The 18,269-nt window shown below is 37.2% G+C and overlaps 1 protein-coding gene across 3 annotated transcripts in view; it reads left to right on the top strand.

Moving 5' to 3' along the window:
* EPB41L5 (erythrocyte membrane protein band 4.1 like 5) overlaps positions 1–18,269 on the top strand; it is a 118,805-nt gene that overhangs the window by 13,011 nt on the left and 87,525 nt on the right. Inside the window, exon 1 of one of the 3 annotated variants that reach the window (XM_036743520.1) lies at positions 11,737–12,101. The exons of the other annotated variants lie outside the window; for them this stretch is intronic. The gene's annotated coding sequence lies outside the window, so the exon portion shown is untranslated. Of the gene's footprint in view, positions 1–11,736; positions 12,102–18,269 lie in introns of those variants that run through there. 3 annotated transcript variants of the gene reach the window in all.

An 18,269-nucleotide genomic window follows, 5' to 3' on the forward strand; every position in this document is an offset into this window, starting at 1 on the left:
CTGTTGTCCATGACAAGGACAAGGCTCATTAGCACTCAAAAAAATTTTTTTTAATGACCCTCCAGATATTAAAGACCAGAGGTGCGGGGGGGGGGGGGGGAGAGGGGGTGTTGTAGGGGGTTGGGTGGGAGGGGGAGCTTGTTTCTTTTTAAACAAAGTTTATCTCTGATACACATTTCAGGGAATCTTGTATGTGCCTGGGAGATACTTTGTTAGATGAGATTGTTTGAGGATAGGTTTTGCTCTGTTAAGTCAAGTACTTAAGGATAGACAGTACTAAGATAGTCAACAAACCAGTAAGTTCAGTAGGATAATATTCATTATACTTTTTAGTTAATTGTGTGACTATAAAGATACAATCTAATATAATATATATAGTGTGTAAAAGTCTGGTTATTTCCTTATCTTCATCAAATATGCTCTAAATGAGTAAGTTCATTTTAAAAAATTAGGGTTATGGATCAGTAGTTATTGATATTTTCTCTCATTTTATAAAAAATAAAGTCCACTTTTTTTCCCCAACTGACTTTGGTGCTTTTTACCTTGCCCTTTTTACCTTGAGACTCAATTTTTTAGTGATCTCAGAACTGTCAGAATGGCTCCTTTTGGTGAATATATATATTTGATGTTGCATATTGTTGATATACAGCTGTTAATTCCTACCTTTATTTTCTTCATTTTCATTCCTACTTGCTCTCATATAGCACATCAGAGATGTGATATTAGTTCAGATATTGTGGTTCTATTATTGTTGGAGAAAAGAATTTTGTTATAAAAAATCTGTGCAGCTCTTTTCTATTTTTCATTTCTTTGTTTTCTTCCTGCCAGTTTCATTCTTAAATGAGCTGGGAGTTAGCTGGCTTAGTTGAAGCTCCCCAAGTTTTCTATAGAGCTCACTATTCCAATTTTTTTTATGAGTTATGAAGTGATTGATATTAATCATAATTTTCTATTTTCTTTTGTAAGATTTTATGAGTTTTTACTCCAAACTGGTGTTTCCCTCAACTACTATAGTGGAAGGAGAATATAAAAATCAAAATGGAGAATTTCAGCAACGCAGCAGTCAAAACTATCAAATGGAATATCCTGAAAGTCACTGCCCTTCAAAAGCATGACAACTGAGGTGAAATGGATAGAAATCAGATTCTTTTAAATCCATTCAGATTCAGTTTCTATTCAGATTTTAATTTTTAAAATTTTCATGTAATTTTACCCTGAACTTTATGAACACCAACAAAATGAACACTTCCAGGTACATAGTAGAACAGAAAGAGAAGATTGTACATGCATAAAACTATGAATCTCTTGTGTAGAACTTGCTTTCAAGTTTGTAATAAATTACAAATGTAACTTTTAAAGCTCCTGCTTTTTGTGATTCCTTCTGGCCTTCTACTTTTTGGGGGCTGGGGAATGTAAGGGAAAGAGAGACTTTTGCTAGCCCCCTTCTCCTTCCTATTTCATGCCCCCAAATTTAAAAAAAACCCAGCAAAATAAAATTCTTATAACAAAATTGTAAAGCCAAGAGAAACAAATTTCCACATTGGACCATGCCCAAAAATATGTTCCGTATTGTATCCTGAATCCATCTCTTTGTTAGAACATGAGTAACTTTATTTATCATTAGTCATCTGAAATTATGGTTGGTCATTACATTGATCAGAATTCATAGGTCTTTCAGAGTTGTTTGCATTTTCGTTATTGCGGTTATTTTATAAGTTGGCCTGATTATACTCACTTTACTCTGTATCACTTCAAGTTTCTCTGAAATCATCCCATTTTTTCATTTCATATGGTGTAATAATATTGTTACATTCATATACTACAGTTTCTTCATTCTCCAACTGATAAGCATTCCCTTAGTTCCAGTTCTTTGTCACCACAAGAAGAGCAGTTTACTTGTTTTTGAGAATTTGGATCCTTTTTCTCTTTCTTTGATATCTTTGGGGTCTAAGTGTAGTAATATTATTGCTGAATCAAAGGATTTGCACAGTTTAGGTGACTTGAGGACATAGTTCCAAATTGCTCTCCAGGATGACTATCCTTGGTCACAAATCTAGCAGTGCAGTAATGGGCCTGTTTTCTCCCAGCCCTTCAACAAGTGTCATTTTTTTTTTGGTCTCTTTTGCTAATATTAAAGTTGTGAGGTTTTGCTTCAGAGCTGCTTTAATTTGCATTTCTTTTAGTTATTACTGATTTGGAACATTTTTTCATGTAGTTGCTGATAGCTTGGGTTTCTTTGAAAACTGCTGGTTTGTAACCTTTGACCACTTATCTATAGGGAAATGGCTCTCATTCTTAGAAATTTGAATCAGTACATTATATGTTTTGGTTATAAGACATTTATGAGAGAAACTTGCTTTCAAAGTTTTTTTTCCCTCAGTCAACTATTTTCTTTCTAATTTTTACTACCTTTGCTTTTGTTGGCACTTTTTAATTTTATGTAATCAAAATTGTTCATTTTTTCTTCCATGTTTGATCATGAGCTCTTCCCTTATTTCATAGATCTGAAAGTAATCTCTTTGTACCTAACTTTTTATGGTGCTTTGTTTTTGATGTTTGTAATGTAACATTTTTATATGTGAGTCATATATATATTTGGAGCTTTCCTGGTGTTAGATATGAGAATTGGAGCCAAATCTAATTTTTTGCTAGACTATTCATTTTCCTAGCAATTTTTGTTGAATAGGGTGTCCTTAACTTCAGTAAGTTCTAATCTTTGCATTTATCTAACATTATATTATCATGCTTGTTTACTTCTGTAGCTCAGATACCTAATCTATTCCACTGAAACAAAGAAGTCTTTGCATAGAGTTGGTGTTTATAATAAACATTTGTTGATTGATAGTGGATAGAAGATAGAGTGGATAGAGAGGATACAGCAGGTAGAAGAATGGATAGAAGAAATGGAAATATCATTAAATAAATGTGGCAAAGAAGGAAATAAATATTATGGTAGCTAGAGAGGGCATCATGCTAGCTGGAAAGTGTGTTGGTTTTTTTTTTTTTCCCTAGACATCTTGGAGAGTTTGTTTAAATGAAATGAGTTAGTTGGGAGGAAAGAAGAGAGGTTAGGTTTAGAGATACATATATTTAAGTGGGAATGATTATAAATGTTGGAGTGTTTTATTTTTGTTACTTACTGTATATATCACATTTCACTTGTTGAATTGTATCCTGAGTTCATAGATTCAATTTTCTACTTAAGAAAGTCATTTCAAATTTTTTTTCATTGTCTTCCAAACTACTAGCAACTCCACCTAATTTCATTTCTGCTGCAGACTTACTATTCCAGAATCCTTTGTCGAGATATAACAGATGAACAGCCCCCAGTACAAATTTCATACAACTAAGCCATTCATAATTTTGGATGTAAATCAGGTCAAGTCTTCACTCATCTCTAAGTGGCATCGTTTAAACAATGCTTTCCCAGTTTGTCAGTGACAGTATCTCCTGGAACAGTCAAAAACCTTATGAATCAAGGTGCTGTAGCTACATTTATCACTTCTGCATTTTCTAAGTAGTTCATTAATCCTATGAAATGCTGTTCTCTGTTGCTGGTTAGATAGTAGAACTCTATCAGTCATTTAAAATGATGATTATCATAATAATTATGCTTTTAGGTTGTCAGTTTTATGTACAGGCGCCTGAATTACTAAGACTTTTTTTTCTAAGACCATTGTTAATTTTGGGGAGCTTCTTTTTGGGTTTGTTAGTGATTATTAGCTGGGAACAGCCTTGTGTTTAAGGGTCCAGTGCATAATCTTTCAAGACTTTGTTTTGTAGAGGCAGCTATCCAGCTGGCAGAAGCAGCATGAGATAACTAACTTCCCACTCCTATGTTTTCAGAGCTTAGCTGACGTCCTTGAAGTCCGGGCAAATGGTGCTTTGACAGAATAGGAATATAGGCCAACTTGTGTCATGGTTCTTTGGGTACTTTGAAAGTAGCAGAGGCAAAAAAAAAGTTTTTGAAAATAAGATGTGGTGGGAAGTTTTTGTTGATTGATCGTTTTGTTTCTACTTGCATGAATTAATAAGGCATTTTATTAAGCATTTACTATGTGTAAAATATTGGTCATATTTTACTAGTAGGGACAGCACATGGAAAGTTTTAGCACCAAGCGAGATAGAAAGGTCCCATGGTCCTTAGGACACAGACAGAGCAGATGGTAATAACCTTTTAAATGGCAGTTCCGTTGATAAAATTATATCATTTTTTGATGTTAAACATTTGCAGTGCTAAAGACTTGGATGACAAGAACTTTTCTTTTTTGGGTTTTCAGTAGATGTGGCTGGCACCTGCGGGAGGACTTGCCATGCTGCATTTCTACAGGGGTTGCCTCCCAGGGTGATGACTAAGGACCCTGGCCTGGAAGCATTACCATTTCCATTGGTCCCTTGGTTTTAGGGACACAGCCATTCACCATGGCTTTTGAGCTCGGGATCTTGGACTGTCTCCACAAAAGTTTTCTTTAAAAAGTTCAGCAAAACTAAGCAACACAGAGACCTTGTCTGACAAGCAATTAATTGTATTCTATACTCATTAGCCTCTTCCAGTGAAGGAAGTAAAGAGCATTTTCTCATCTTTTCTCCCAGGCTGGGCTTGTTCATTGTAATTACATGTTGTTTTGTTGTTGTTATTGGTTTTTCATCCTTTCCATTAATATCTTTGCACATTTTGTTTTCCTGGTTCTTCATACCATCAGTTCATATTAGCTTTTCCAAGTGTCTCAGAATTTTTTGTGTTGTTTCTTATGGTGCAGGATAGTCCATTAGATTCATATGCCACAGTATTTTTAGCCATTCTCCAATTAATGGGTATTGTTCTAGGCCAGGCTTAGCTCAGGCTAGGGATTCAGGCTTGGGATTGAAACACTAGTGCTTCATAAAATTCAGTAAAAACACATTTACTTAGACTAAGCCAGGGCTGTCCAAACTGGCTTCATTTACTAAAGCATTTATGTAAATTTTTATGCTTGTAGGTGGGCTGCATAAGTCGTACTGTGGGCCACATTTTGGACAGCACTGGACTAAGCTATTAAAAATAATGCAATTACTAATTAATTGCCGTTTTAAAGTAGTTCAAGCTGAGCCAGGGATTCAGACTTGGGTTTGGGACACAATAGAACCACTAGTGCATCATAAAATTAAATAAAAATAAATTTCCTTAGACTAAGGTATTAAAAATTATGCCATTACCAATTAAAATAGACCCTGTTTCTCTCCATCTCTGAATTTGCCATGAATGGATCACAGTGACACTCAGGAACACTACCTTCCCGTCTGCCTGCCTCATCTGGACCAACTAAATCCTGAGAATGGCTTTCTTGCCCCCCTTAAAGGGAACCCACCTCAGCCTATGTAAAACAGATGCTTTTTGCTGTTGGAGGCAAGATTCTTAAAATCTTTGTGGGGACTTCAACTGCTTAAATGACCTAAAGGCCATTTGTAAGCAATTCTCACCTGATTGATGAAGTGTGAAGTGTAATAACAAACAGGAGCAGTAATAGTAACATGAGTACAACACCTGATACAATCACTGAATCATGTGTAGCAGTCAGTAAACATCTACTATGTACTAAGTGCTACAGATACAAAGACAGTCCCTGCCCTTGAATGGCTTACAATCTAATGGGGAGAAACAACATGCAAATAATTATGTACTTTATATGCAGGATAAATTGGAAATAATCAACAGAGAGGACAGTAGGGATTAAGAGGGATTGGGAAAGGCATCCTCAAGAAGGTGGGATTTTAATTGTCACTTGTTCATCATTCTTGAAGAGGACCAATGACATCGCAAGGGTGATGTCTTGACTTGTGTGTGAATTGGATTTAAGTGAGGCAGAGCTGGGCAGAATCATCAGCCTCTTTCCTCCAGAGTCATCAGTGGCCAGACAAAAGTCAAGACCGTTGGCGATGGCCTGGGAAATTTGGGAAAGAGGGAGGTTTGAGGGAGAAAGTGATTAGACTTAGTTTTAGATGTCTCTCAGACATAGGTAGTTGTTGGTGTGAGGTTAGAGATTAGGCCTGGATATACAGATCTTGAAATCATTGTAACAGAGGTGATAATTGAACCCATGGGAGCTGATGACATCACCAAGGGAGAGACAGTATAAAGAGAGAGAGAAGAGGGCCAAGACAGGTCTTTGGGAAGCACCTAGGAGACCTGGAGGCATATCCAGCAAAGGGGACTGAAGAGTGGTCAGACTGGTAGGACAACCAAAAAGGATCAGTGTCACAAAAGCCAAGAGAGGAGAGAGAGTGTTTAGTACTAGCAGAAGAGGGCATTCAGTAGTATTAGGAGTTGTCTATATGGAGAATGAGATTGAGAAGAGGCCATTAAATTTGGCAATTAAAAAAATCACTGGTAACTTTGGAAAGAACAATTATGTTGAATGATGAGATTAGAAGCCATTTAAAAGAGAATAAGAAGAGAAAATGAAGGCACTGATTTGTAGACAGCTTTCAAAGGAGTTTAGCCATAAGAGGGAGGAGAGATGCAGGACCACAGGTAGTGTGGGAATGGTAGAATGAAGGATCAAGCAAGTGGTTTTTTTTTTTTGTTTGTTTGTTTTTTTTTTTTTTTTAGGATTGGGGAGACATTAGTATTTTCTAGGCATAAGGGAAGCATCCAGTAGATAGAGAGAAATTTATGATTAGTGAGAAAGTGGATATGGTAGAGTAGGTAGTCTTTTGGAGAAGACAAGATTGAATGGGATCAAGGGTACATGTAGAGGGATTGGTTTTGGCAAGCAAAAGTGCTACCTCTTCAACCTAGGTAGGATGAAGGTGGTAGTAGAAGACATTTAAGTGAAGTGAGATGAGGAGAGGAGTTTTCAGATAATTGAGTGAAATGGTGAGTCAGTTAAGGAGGTATAAAAGGATTGCCTTGCTTAGTGATTGCCCAGTTAAGATTATGTAAAAAATCTGAAATAGCCCTAGTCAATACAGTTTCTTGATGGTTTTTTTTCCCCCTCTTAGTGGGAGTGGGAAAATGGAAGTAAAATTAGCAGGTGGTAGTAGTGAATCCTCAATAGGACATGGGGGCAAGGGATACAGTGCAGAACTGAACTGATTCATCAGATAGGGGAAGAAGAGTGTAGCAAGGGTGATGGCCTGGGAAAGAATCGAGGACTGGAAGGGTTGGAGATCATGGTGAGGAGGAGGAACAGGGGTAATACTGGTGGAAATATAGAATGAAAAATATTATGATCTGAAATATAAATTTCAGAATTCATCAACATGAAAGTGGAACACTTGTGGGTGAAGGGTGTGACCATCTCTGTATGTAGCTGAGGTGGGGTCTCTAGAGTAGTACTGGTCATAGGAATTGAATAGATTGAGGAACCTAGAAGTTGGGTATTTGAGGGAATATCAGTGTTTATGTTTAATTCCCCTAGCTTGAGGGTAAGCGACAGAATGGGGAAAAAGAGGGAGTGACTGTGAGCCAAACTTTGAGGTCATTTAGGAAGGAAGGAGACTATGTATCCTAAAGATCAGTAGATGATAGCTGCCAGAATCTCAATTGGATTGAACGAACTCTAAAGGAAGAAAGGTTTACTCAGCGTGCTAGATAGAGTCTGACAGCGGGGAAGAGGGAGTATTCCAGTTCCCACACTATGACCTGGGAATCAGGGGTGAAAGTGCATTTGGAAAGTTTGGTCAGAGATGCCCTGTCATCAAGGGGCATCTAGATCTCAGTGAGAGCCAGAAGATGGAAGGGGGGGAAAGGAGGTTTAAGTCTAATACAAGTTTCTTAACTATGTAACAGGCATTCCAGAGAATACAATGGCAGGAATGGGTAAGTCTGTATTGGAGCGCTTGGAGGAAAGTGCATTGAGGAGTATAGAGCAGTGAAGTAATATTGATAATGACTGGGATTTGTAGACTGACTGGCAGGGGTTCAGAATCCCTGGGATAGGAAGATTATGACAGGGTTAGGAGTATGCCATGGAGGAATAAGCCCAGGCAGAGTATCAGTGGCTAGAGAAAGGTTTGTTGAAGGGGCAAATGAGTAGATTGTTTAAGGCCCCCTCCCCCTAGGTCAATCTTCTTGGTAGTGGAGATAGTATGGCATGAAGACTTCCAGACAGGTGGCTGGAGCTGGCATTTTGGGGTGGGTCTGACTTTAGGAAGGCCTATAGAGCATTGTAGAAGTCTTTCTTGGGGAAAAGACAGGGGCCACAACTTAATAGGATAGATTGGCACTAATGTAGGCCTCCCTGGGAAATCTTAGTAGTGAAGGGGCCACAGATGGATGACTTGGAAAATGGAGCAATTTGAATGGTGACAAGGCAGATGAAAAGATGCCTATACCGGGTAGACTTTGGGAAATCACAGGATTTTAAAATCACCAGATTGAGAGGACTCTCAAGGGGCATCTGGTTCAAGCCTGTTTATTTTGGAGATAGGGGAACTAAAGACCAGAAAAGTGATAGTCACACAGGTAGTATGTAGCAGAATTGGATTTTGAACTCAAATCATCTCAACTCTAAATCCATCACTTTTTTAAATTAAAAATTTTTTAAATTTATAATCATTTATTTTCTTTCCAACCTCCCCATTGAGAGAGGGGGAAAAAGAAACAAAAACTTATAATAAGTGTGCATAGTCAAGCAAAACTAATTTCCATGTGGATCATGCCCCACTATATGTCTTGTTCTGCATATTGAGTCCATTACCGCTTTGTCAGGAAGTAACCCAGGGCTCTTTCCATTTTTTTCTTTTGGATGGCCACATGGATTTTGAAGAGCCTTTGGGTCCAGCAAGATGTAATGAGTTTAAATGACTTTTTACCCCTTTCACACAACATTGCTTGAGCAGTTTGTCAATCATTAGCAGAAAGAAAAGCTGTGCCTTTTAATTTTGATCATATTTTGCTAAAATTTACTGTTGTCTGTGGCCAGAGATGTTACTGCCTCTCAGTGTTTATTTACATTGTAGTCACTGTACATTTTTTTAGCTTGTCCGTTCTGCATCACTTTTTATGTTTCTCTGACTTCTTCATCATTGCCATTCTTTACTTCTGAGTAATATTCCACTACATTCATTATATTGTGTAGCCACTCCCCAGTCTATGCACACATTTTTTAAAGTGATCATAGGATCATAAATAGAGCTGGAAGGGACCTTAGAGGTCATCAGATCCAAATCCGTGTTTTACAGATGAGGAAGGTAAGGCACAGAGTAGTAAGTTCCCCATGATCTTACAACTTGTAAGTGCCTGAGATACTATGTAGACTGTGGTCTTCCTAATTATAAATCCGTCACCCTCTTTTATTATGTCATGGTGCCCTTTGGGAATGTTTTTGCACATTTGAATTGATTCTTGTTGTCAGCTTTCTTGAAGTATGGTATAATCTCTAGGTTTTAAACAAAATTTAGTAACTTTTCCTGCTTACTTGCAAGTTGTTTTCCAGGAGAGTTGAATCAATTCACAGTAGCAATTTGTGAGAAGTTATTATAGTATAGAATTGAGAAAATGAAAAGACGTTTTTAGAAAGCTTAAGATTACTGTTTGAATTTTCTAAGGGGCTGCTATGTGGTGCGTTGGATCGAGAGCGTTGTACTTGAAATCAGGAAGACTTCATGAATTCAAATCTGGCCTCATGCACTTACTAGCTGTGTTGTGTGACTCTAGGCAAATCATTTTAATCTTGTTTGCTTTCAGTTCCTCATCTGTAAAATGAGCTGGGGGAGGAAATGGCAAACCACTTCAGTATCTTTGCCAAGAAAACCCCAAATGGGGTCATGAAGAGTCAGACAGGACTGAAATGACTCAACCAATGTGAAAAGGAAGTAATAAGGAAGTTGGGAAGTATTCTTTTAGTCTGGAGTCTGTCATTGTCTTTGATACTTTTTTTTTTTCATCACTTTGTTTGATCAGGTGCAAAGTTGACTGCCCTTCTGACTTTTGAACTGTTAATTATCTGCTGATATGAGTGAGAAGAAGTTACAACATAAATTTAAATGTTTTGTGACACGCTAGAGTCTTGCACCAAATCCTTTTGTTCTGTGGAGTTTGGATTCAGTCAAAGGACCATACTTGAGGACTTGGAGGGCCACATGGCCTCCAGGTTCCCCATCCCTGGTATAGACTGTTCCTTAAGTAGATCATGCCCTGCATTTTCCAGAATCTTGAATTGCTCTGGGCGTGTGGTTTTCCCTGATAGGTTTCTGTGACCTTGTGCCCACCCTCTCTACGGATATGATGAGTTTCGGTGGGAGAGTGTGACCCAGTTTGTTAGTTGGTATTATTAGGTTGTGATTATTCTTGTTTTCACCTTCCTTAAAAATCAAAGGTGTTATTTTGGGCTATTTATTTAAATGGAGAGTATACGGATGGGGGTGTAGCAGCTACAGTTGTGAGTAGTGGACTTACAGTTTCCCTGTGGCCTCACCCCCATCCCCTTGGGGAAACACCTAGACTTGCTAATGGGGTGGGGGATGGGATAAGTCCCCTCATGCAGGGGGAGAGACAAGTAGGGTTTGCCGGCATACCTATACCACACATGAAGAATGCTTTGTGACCTCCTAGTGCTATTTGAATTTCAACAACTTTTCAATAGGTTTAGATTGTCTTCCATCAGGTTTCCTTAAAATTATTGCTCAAAAATAATAATATTTAAATCATTGGAAAGAAATTTAATGAGAAACAACATGCTGTCATGAATAGTCCACTTAAGAATTGAGACACCTGGAATTGTATTTGCTCACAGTGTTTGTTATCCTGGGAAACTCACTTTACTCTTCTGAACTTCAGTTTCCTCCATTGTAAAGTGGTGAAAATAACAGTCACCATGAGCCCTCTGCCTCCCAGGGCTGTTGAGAAATGTTGTAAAAAACATTAACGTTATGTGAGTTAGTAATATATGAACTTCTTTAAAAATTGGTGATTAATCTCAGATTTCCCAAGAGGATGCAGATGTTACCATTTTATTTTTAAATGAGTATATTTAAGCATGCCAGATTAGGCTTGTTATCTGCTGTGTGTGATAGGCACTTCTTGGTTATATAGCCCTAAGTTGTGAACTACATACAGTGGTCGTCTTGGAAATGTCCTGTCTCATATGTCCTGCCTGTGCAAAGGGAAAAAAAGTGCTTTAGAAAGCTAATCTTGGTAGAGTAATTTTAGCATGTTTATAACTGCCAGTGTTTTGTTTTTAATTATATAACTACCTCTAATAGAATTCTTAGTATTAAATGGTTTGTGAAGTGATACAGTATTTAAAGATAAAGTCATCCAGTACCTATTCACATGGTATTTAAGTCCCACCATGATACTTGTCTTCACTTGTCCTGTGCTCTAGCCAAACTCTGTACACCCTCCTCTGTGCCTCTGCTTAGGAACCTAAATGCCATTCTGTATCCCAGCTTGCCCATCCTAATTTTTACTCACCTTTCAAGGTTCTGTTAAAGTGCTATCTCTTCCAAAAGCATTCTTTATTTTCCTTTTTAGGAAGTAATCTTTCTATCCATATTATTGATTTTTTTTTTCAAATTATACCTTGTTATTTTACTTAAATGTTTAAATACTGTATTGTATCATGGAGGCCTTTAGGTTCCTAAACTGGAACTTTTTGAAGAAAAAGAATTGTGTCATCTTCTTTTTGTTCCCTCAGCCTTGTACTTTGTACATATTAGGCACTGAATAAATATTTGTTAACTGATTGCACCTGTCAGTAGAATTAGTAACTATAATATGCTACTGGTGTATGACTCACCACAATGTGGTCTGGCTTTTCGAAGACAGGTTTGCGAGCTGCTTAGAGGGAACAACACGAAAGGAGTGCTGTGATAATTGATTCCTACAATCTTAGACATGGAAGGAAATAGACTTTTATTAAGTTCTTACCATGTGCCACACATTCTGTGAAGTGCTAGGTGTACAAAGAAAGGCAAAAAACAATCCTGTTCTCAAGGAGCTCACATTCTGATGGGGAGAAAGCATGCCAGTAGCTGTGTATGTACGAGATATGTACCAAATAAATTGGAGGTAACTCCAAGGGAAGGCAGTAGCATTGAAGGGCACCTGGAAAAGTTTCGTGAAAAATGTAGGAGTTTAGCCGAGATTTGAAGAAAGCAGAAGTTTGGAAGTAGAGGTAAGCAAACAAGAGTATATTTAAGACAAGAGGGATAGCCACTGAACAGGCACAGTCTAGAGACAGGAGTGTATGTGGAGGGGGGAGGAAAATGTAAGGTTAGAAAGGTTGAAGGGATTTAAAAACCACACTGAGCCTGTGCGGTAAAACAAAACTGGGGATATTTTGGGGCACTTTTTGGTTGGACTATTTTCTTAGCTAAAGAGAGCTATCCATGTGATCCCTTCCTCCATTGATATCTTTTTTGATTTATTTGTTAGAAATTAAGTTGAAAAACAAATCCCTTATAATTTTCTTGCTGTTCCTGTTATTTTGTCTTCTAGGGTCTCTTTGTTATGGTGAACATGGTGTGTTTTGTGAGTGCTTTGTTATAGCAATCTAGCTTTACCTACTTGTATTGCTAATGAATCTTAGTGATCTAGTGTTGGTTTTATGATGTGATAGCCTTTAGTCTTTGTCCTTGAGGACATCCCCCGTACTGCTGCCACTTCTTACTTTATCTTTCCTGACTCCCCTCGAGATAGTACTTCCTCCCCAAATTTTATTTTATTTTATATATGCTTAATTGGTATTTGCATATTCCTTCCTTCCCTCCCCCACAGAATGAATGTAAGCTCCTCCAGGGCTTGGACTGTTTTCATTTTTGCCATTGTATCTCAGATGTCTAGCACAATTCCTGGCACATGAGTGCTTAAAAAAGCTTGTTTATTGATCTGTCTTAACTAGCTAGGTGATTTCATTTTCATTCATATGAGGTGTTGTCTTTTTTGGTATCGTAGCTAGCCAAACGTTATGCAGTTTATATTTGAACTTTATTTGCATAGCTAAGTGAAACAGGGCAAAGATCAGTATCTCAATCGGTAACCTCGGCCACAGCTATCTTCATCTTCTGTCAAAAATCACAAGTTGTAAAATAATTCTAATCCACATTAGCAGCTCAAAACTTCATTAAAAACTAGAGACCCAGAAATAGAGAACTTCCTATATTGTATTCAGTTATTTTTGTCACTTGTTTCTAGGGATACTGTTAAATACCTTTTCTTTAAAAGTGGGAATTTGTGGGCCATGACAAGAAATAAAATTCTAATAACTTGAATGAAAACTTAAGTTTAAGGATCTGGGGCACATTACTACAATTTCCTGACATAGTACAATAGACCCAAAGTATCCTGCTGAATATGCCTTTTTTGAGAATTTCTTTTGTCTACATATCCTTGTTATATGTATTAACTTTTGAAAGAAGGAACCAGACACAAATGCGTAGCACATAGGTTTCTGTAAATGGATGTTAATCGTAATGATTTAGTCATTTATAGAGGGAAAATATTAGCACTGTCCCTAGAGTATAGCAGATGGGTGTGCCCTGATCCTTCTCAAGGATTTTTATAGGAGGCAGAAAGCAGAGAAGGAAATATCTGCTTAACTGGTGCTTATCAAGATAAAAATGAACTATGATACCCTTTTCTCTTTATTGTTCACACAAGTGGTTGCAAAACTTCATGTTATTATGAAAATAGTTTTGACCTTGCAGGGTCTTTGGAATCCCTGGATCACATTTTGAGAATTGCTGGTATATACATCCCTCAAACTATATGTTGCCTTTTTATATCTATTTTTCCTCTTCTATAAAGGCTGCCTTTGATAGCCACTTTTTACTACATTTTGCTTTTATAAAAATGTCTCACAATATGATTTGCCTAATCCTCACCAGGACGGCTTATTAATGGTATACTATTACAAAAGTTAATGTTTAGTGGAGAGTAGTCACCAAGGCCATGTTTAGTAATATTTGAAGCATGAATTTATTAATATTTATAGATACTTATAGCCTTCATTATGTCCCCAAATCAAAACTTGGGAATCAAGGTTAAGATTTTTGTGTTTGTTTATTTTTATTCTTTTGACTTCTAGTCTTTTTCTTGAATCTAGTTTTTCTATTCTTCAAAAAACAAAGCATAGCCCATAACTATACCTAAATATTATGATGGAAAGGAAAAAAGCTACATATTGTCGCTGTTTGGCCCATTTGTTATCAGTAATTTCAGCACAAGTGCATTTGGTCATCCCTTGAAGTTGTAATGGAATTACCACTGACTTAAGATTAATTTCACTGTTCTGCATGTTTCTTAACATTTTTTCTGATGTTTTGCTTTACTTAATAGAATTTCTTATGCTTTGTTTTCAAAGGAAAAATAGTGCCCTGGAATATACGGGGAGCAGGGGGGATCCACAAAATTTTATGGGATGGGGGGAGGGAGAGGGAACAAACAACCTCTAGTCTAAGGTAGGACTTAAAGGAGGGCTATAGAGACCAAGAACCATACTGCAGTAGATAAGTGGTCAAAGAATGTGAATGATTTTCAAAAGAAGACCAGCAAACAATAAATGACCATATTAAAACTTGCTCCTAATTTCTAATAGTAAGGGATGATGCATATTAAATCACCTTTGAGTTTTCATTTCACTGCCTTGCAAATTAGTAGAGATGACTACAAAGGGCAGACAGTGTTACAGGCTCAAGAGTGGGAAGAGAGCCACATTAATATGCTATTGGTGGTACTATGAACTCATCCAACTGTTCTGGATTTCAGTTTGGAATTGGTGGAAGAAGAATAACTGAAGTTCATATCCTTTGGCCCAGTGATTCTACTATGGAACATATACATTAAGGCTTTCAAACGCTGGTCTATTGATAACATCATTTTAATGGTAGCAAAGAGCTGGAAACAAAAAGCAGATGTTCATTTGGTGAATACTTGAAAAATTTATGAATATGATTAATTCATAGAAACACAGGAGGATTTGAGTGAACTGGTACAGAGTGAAATAAGCAGAACTGAAAGAACATTACAGCAAAGCAAATGAAGTTACTAGAAGGAACCTGAACTCTGAATCAATAAAAGCTCAGTGATAGTAGAGAGTTGGTCTTCTAATAGAGCAGAGTGTTGTATACATTTTGAGATGTGGTCATTTTATCAGGTGCTTTTGCTTAGATTGTTCCTTTTTTTCTCTCTATTGCTCTCCTTCCTCAAACCCTTAATAAAACCCCCTCCCTAGCAATAGATGTCTCTGGTCAAGCAAAATAAATCAACATATTGGTTATGTTTGAAAGGCACACCTTATTCTCCGCTATAAACCACCATCTTTCTACCCAGAGATAAGACTAGTACCAGAGGTCTGTTCTGGGTGAGACTACCTAGGGGATTAATCTAGCAGCTAGATCTAATTGTCTTAGCTCGTTGCATTGCTGAGAAGAGTTAAGTCTAACAAAGCACAGTGTTGCTGTTAATGTTCTTTTGGTTCTGCCCACTTTACTCAGCATCAGTTCATGCAGGTTTTTCCAGGTTTTTCTGAAATCTGCCTGCTCACCGTTTCTTATGGAACAATAGTATTCCATTACATCCACATACCACAACTTGTTCAGCCATTTCCCAATTGATGGGCATCCCCTCAATTTCCAGTTCTTTGCCACCACAAAAAGAGCTTCCATAAATATTTTTGTATCTGTTGTATCAGTAATTAAGGTGGGACTTTTTTTTTTTTTACTGTTTTCTCTTGGAGCACTTATTTAATCTAAAGTGCCCTCGATGAATCCAGCCTTTATTTCTTTAATTAAATCAGGAGTCTTTGACCTGCTTACCTCAAGGGAAAGCCTAGTTTAAATGGATTTGAGTGGCATGTTATGATGCCCTTTGACCTTGAACAGGGTATATAAACTCAGAGGTTGGTGTTTTGCCTTTGGGGCTCTCACTCACTGGAAGAGTGTTGGTGTGGAGACTTTGGGTAGCTGTTGGAGCCCCCCGGCTTTGAAGAAATCCAAATGTTAGTGCTTCCCTGGTAATTATGTATTGCTACGGATAGGCTGGTTTGTGTTGTTTGCTCTGTTGATATTGTCTCTGTAATTTCTATTTGTATTTGCTCTGAAGTTTAGGGTACTGGCTTTTTCCCCAGAACTAAGTGAATGGTATATGTATGTTTGATTAAAGTGAGATTATAAACCCCTTAAAGTTGCTTTCCTTAGAAAAGCAGATCAAAGAACCTGTGCTGGCAGCTCTTGTTGCTGGTCTTGTTGGGTCTTAGACCTCGATAGCAGCTGCTAGCTGAATTGTTGTTACACCTGTGGGTCCTTTTCCCTTTTTTATGATCTCTTTGGGATACAGACCTAGTAGTGGTATTGCTAGATCAAAGAGTATGCACAGTTTTATAGCCCTTTGGGCATAGTTCCAAATTGCTCTCCAGAGTGGTTGGATCAGTTCACAACTCTACCAACATTGTATTAGTGTTGTAATTTTCCCACATCTGCTTCAACATTTATCATTTTCCTCTTTTGTCATGTTAACCGGTATGATAGGTGTGTGGTAGGTCACTTTTAATTTGCATTTCTCTAATCAATAGTGATTTAGAGCATTTTTTCACATGACTATAGATAGCTTTAATTTTTTCATCTGAAAACTGCCTGTTCATATCTCAAGTGACACATATGCAGAGCCTTTCCTGATGTGCCCCATTCCAGCTGTGAGTGCCCCCCTCTTTGTACCTTATATTTCTTTTATATACTTCACCCTCTAGAATATAAGCTTGTTGAGGGCGAGGACTAGATAATTTTTGCCTTTGTATCTCCAGCACCTAGCACCGTTCTTGGCACATAAGAAGCAATGAATGTTTGTTGATCAAATCATAAAATTCTAGCACATTAGCAGCAAGGGCCTTTAGAAATAATGTAATATGTACCACATCCTCATTTTATGGAAGATATGGCAAGGGGGACTATAGGAAGCCCTCTGTCATATTGGGGAGATCATTTATGCAAGATTTTAGAAAAGGACATGGACACAAATTGCATGGAAGGTTGAAATCTTTACCAATGGAGGGAGTAACCACACTGATGAAGTTCACTGTAGTATTAAAAACAGATTTAGAGAAGTTGAGTGACTTGTCCCAAATCTGTAGCTGTTAATGAAAGAGTTATGACTTGTGTTCTTTTCATTATATCGCCCAACAAGATTGCATTTCTTCCTGTATGGAATGTGACAATTTGTCATTTACCCTAATTTTTTGAAAATAAACACAGATAGCATTTCTATATACAAAGTACAACAGAAAAATAGGATTTTATGAGAAACCAAAAATCTCTATTATGTGTAACTTTCTGAAAAGTATATAATAAATTTAACTTGTTACCTTCAAAGTTTCTATTGTTGTCAGTTTCTATTTGAACTTTCTTCTGTTCCCTTCTCTGCATTTTTTTTGGGAGGGAGGGGGGAAGCAGGGCAATTGGGGTTAAGTGACTTGCCTAAGGTCACACCGCTAGTAAGTGTGTCAGATGTCTGAGATATTGGATTTGAACTTAGGTCCTCCTGACTCCAGGGCTGCCCCAAAGAAACAATTATTTTCTTTTGGGGGGGGGGCGGGAATCTGCCTTTTTAAAGATGCTTCCATGACTTCTTTTCTTTTTTAATGGAAACAGTATTGCTAGTTCCCCTATATGAAAGGGTAAAAAGCACAGTCCTTATAATAAATATTCAAACAAAACAAATCCACACTTTTGTCAAGTTCAAAAATATGTCTCATTCTGCATCCTGAGTCCATTACCTTTGTTAAAAAGTGGACAGCCAATAGTCATTGCACCCAAAATTAACAACATAGCCTTATTTCTGCATGTTTTTTACTGTGATGTTACTTTGAAACACATTGTTGACATTTCATGGAAAGCAGGGAGAGGGAAAATAATTTGAGGACCTTAAACCAGCGTTCAAAATATGTTACTCTTAGAAAATGTGATGTTCATTATCAAATAAGACTTGAGAAGATGGTGGAGAGTGAAGATCAAGTTATAAACTTTATTTTGTAAGATACGTAAGTTATATCTTTCTATTCTTTAGTTTAATTTATCCCAAATGTAATTTTTAAGAGAGGATTTCAGGAAAAGAAGGGAATTTGAGTTGGTCTGAACTTGGCTATTTCATTTGTTGTACATTTTGTTTTAGACTTATAATTTGAAAATATGCACAAAATATTTAGATTGGTGAGTTGGGTGTTAAAAACCAAAATTTAATATAAAGTGTGTTATTTTAAAATCAATTTTTAGAAGCAAATACAAGTAGTGTTTTTTGTTTGTTTTTTTTGCAGGCAGTCTAGATTAAGTGACTTGCCCGTGGTCACACGGCT

This window comes from Trichosurus vulpecula, chromosome 2 (genome assembly GCF_011100635.1).
Source record: "Trichosurus vulpecula isolate mTriVul1 chromosome 2, mTriVul1.pri, whole genome shotgun sequence".
Classification (NCBI taxonomy): domain Eukaryota; kingdom Metazoa; phylum Chordata; class Mammalia; order Diprotodontia; family Phalangeridae; genus Trichosurus; species Trichosurus vulpecula.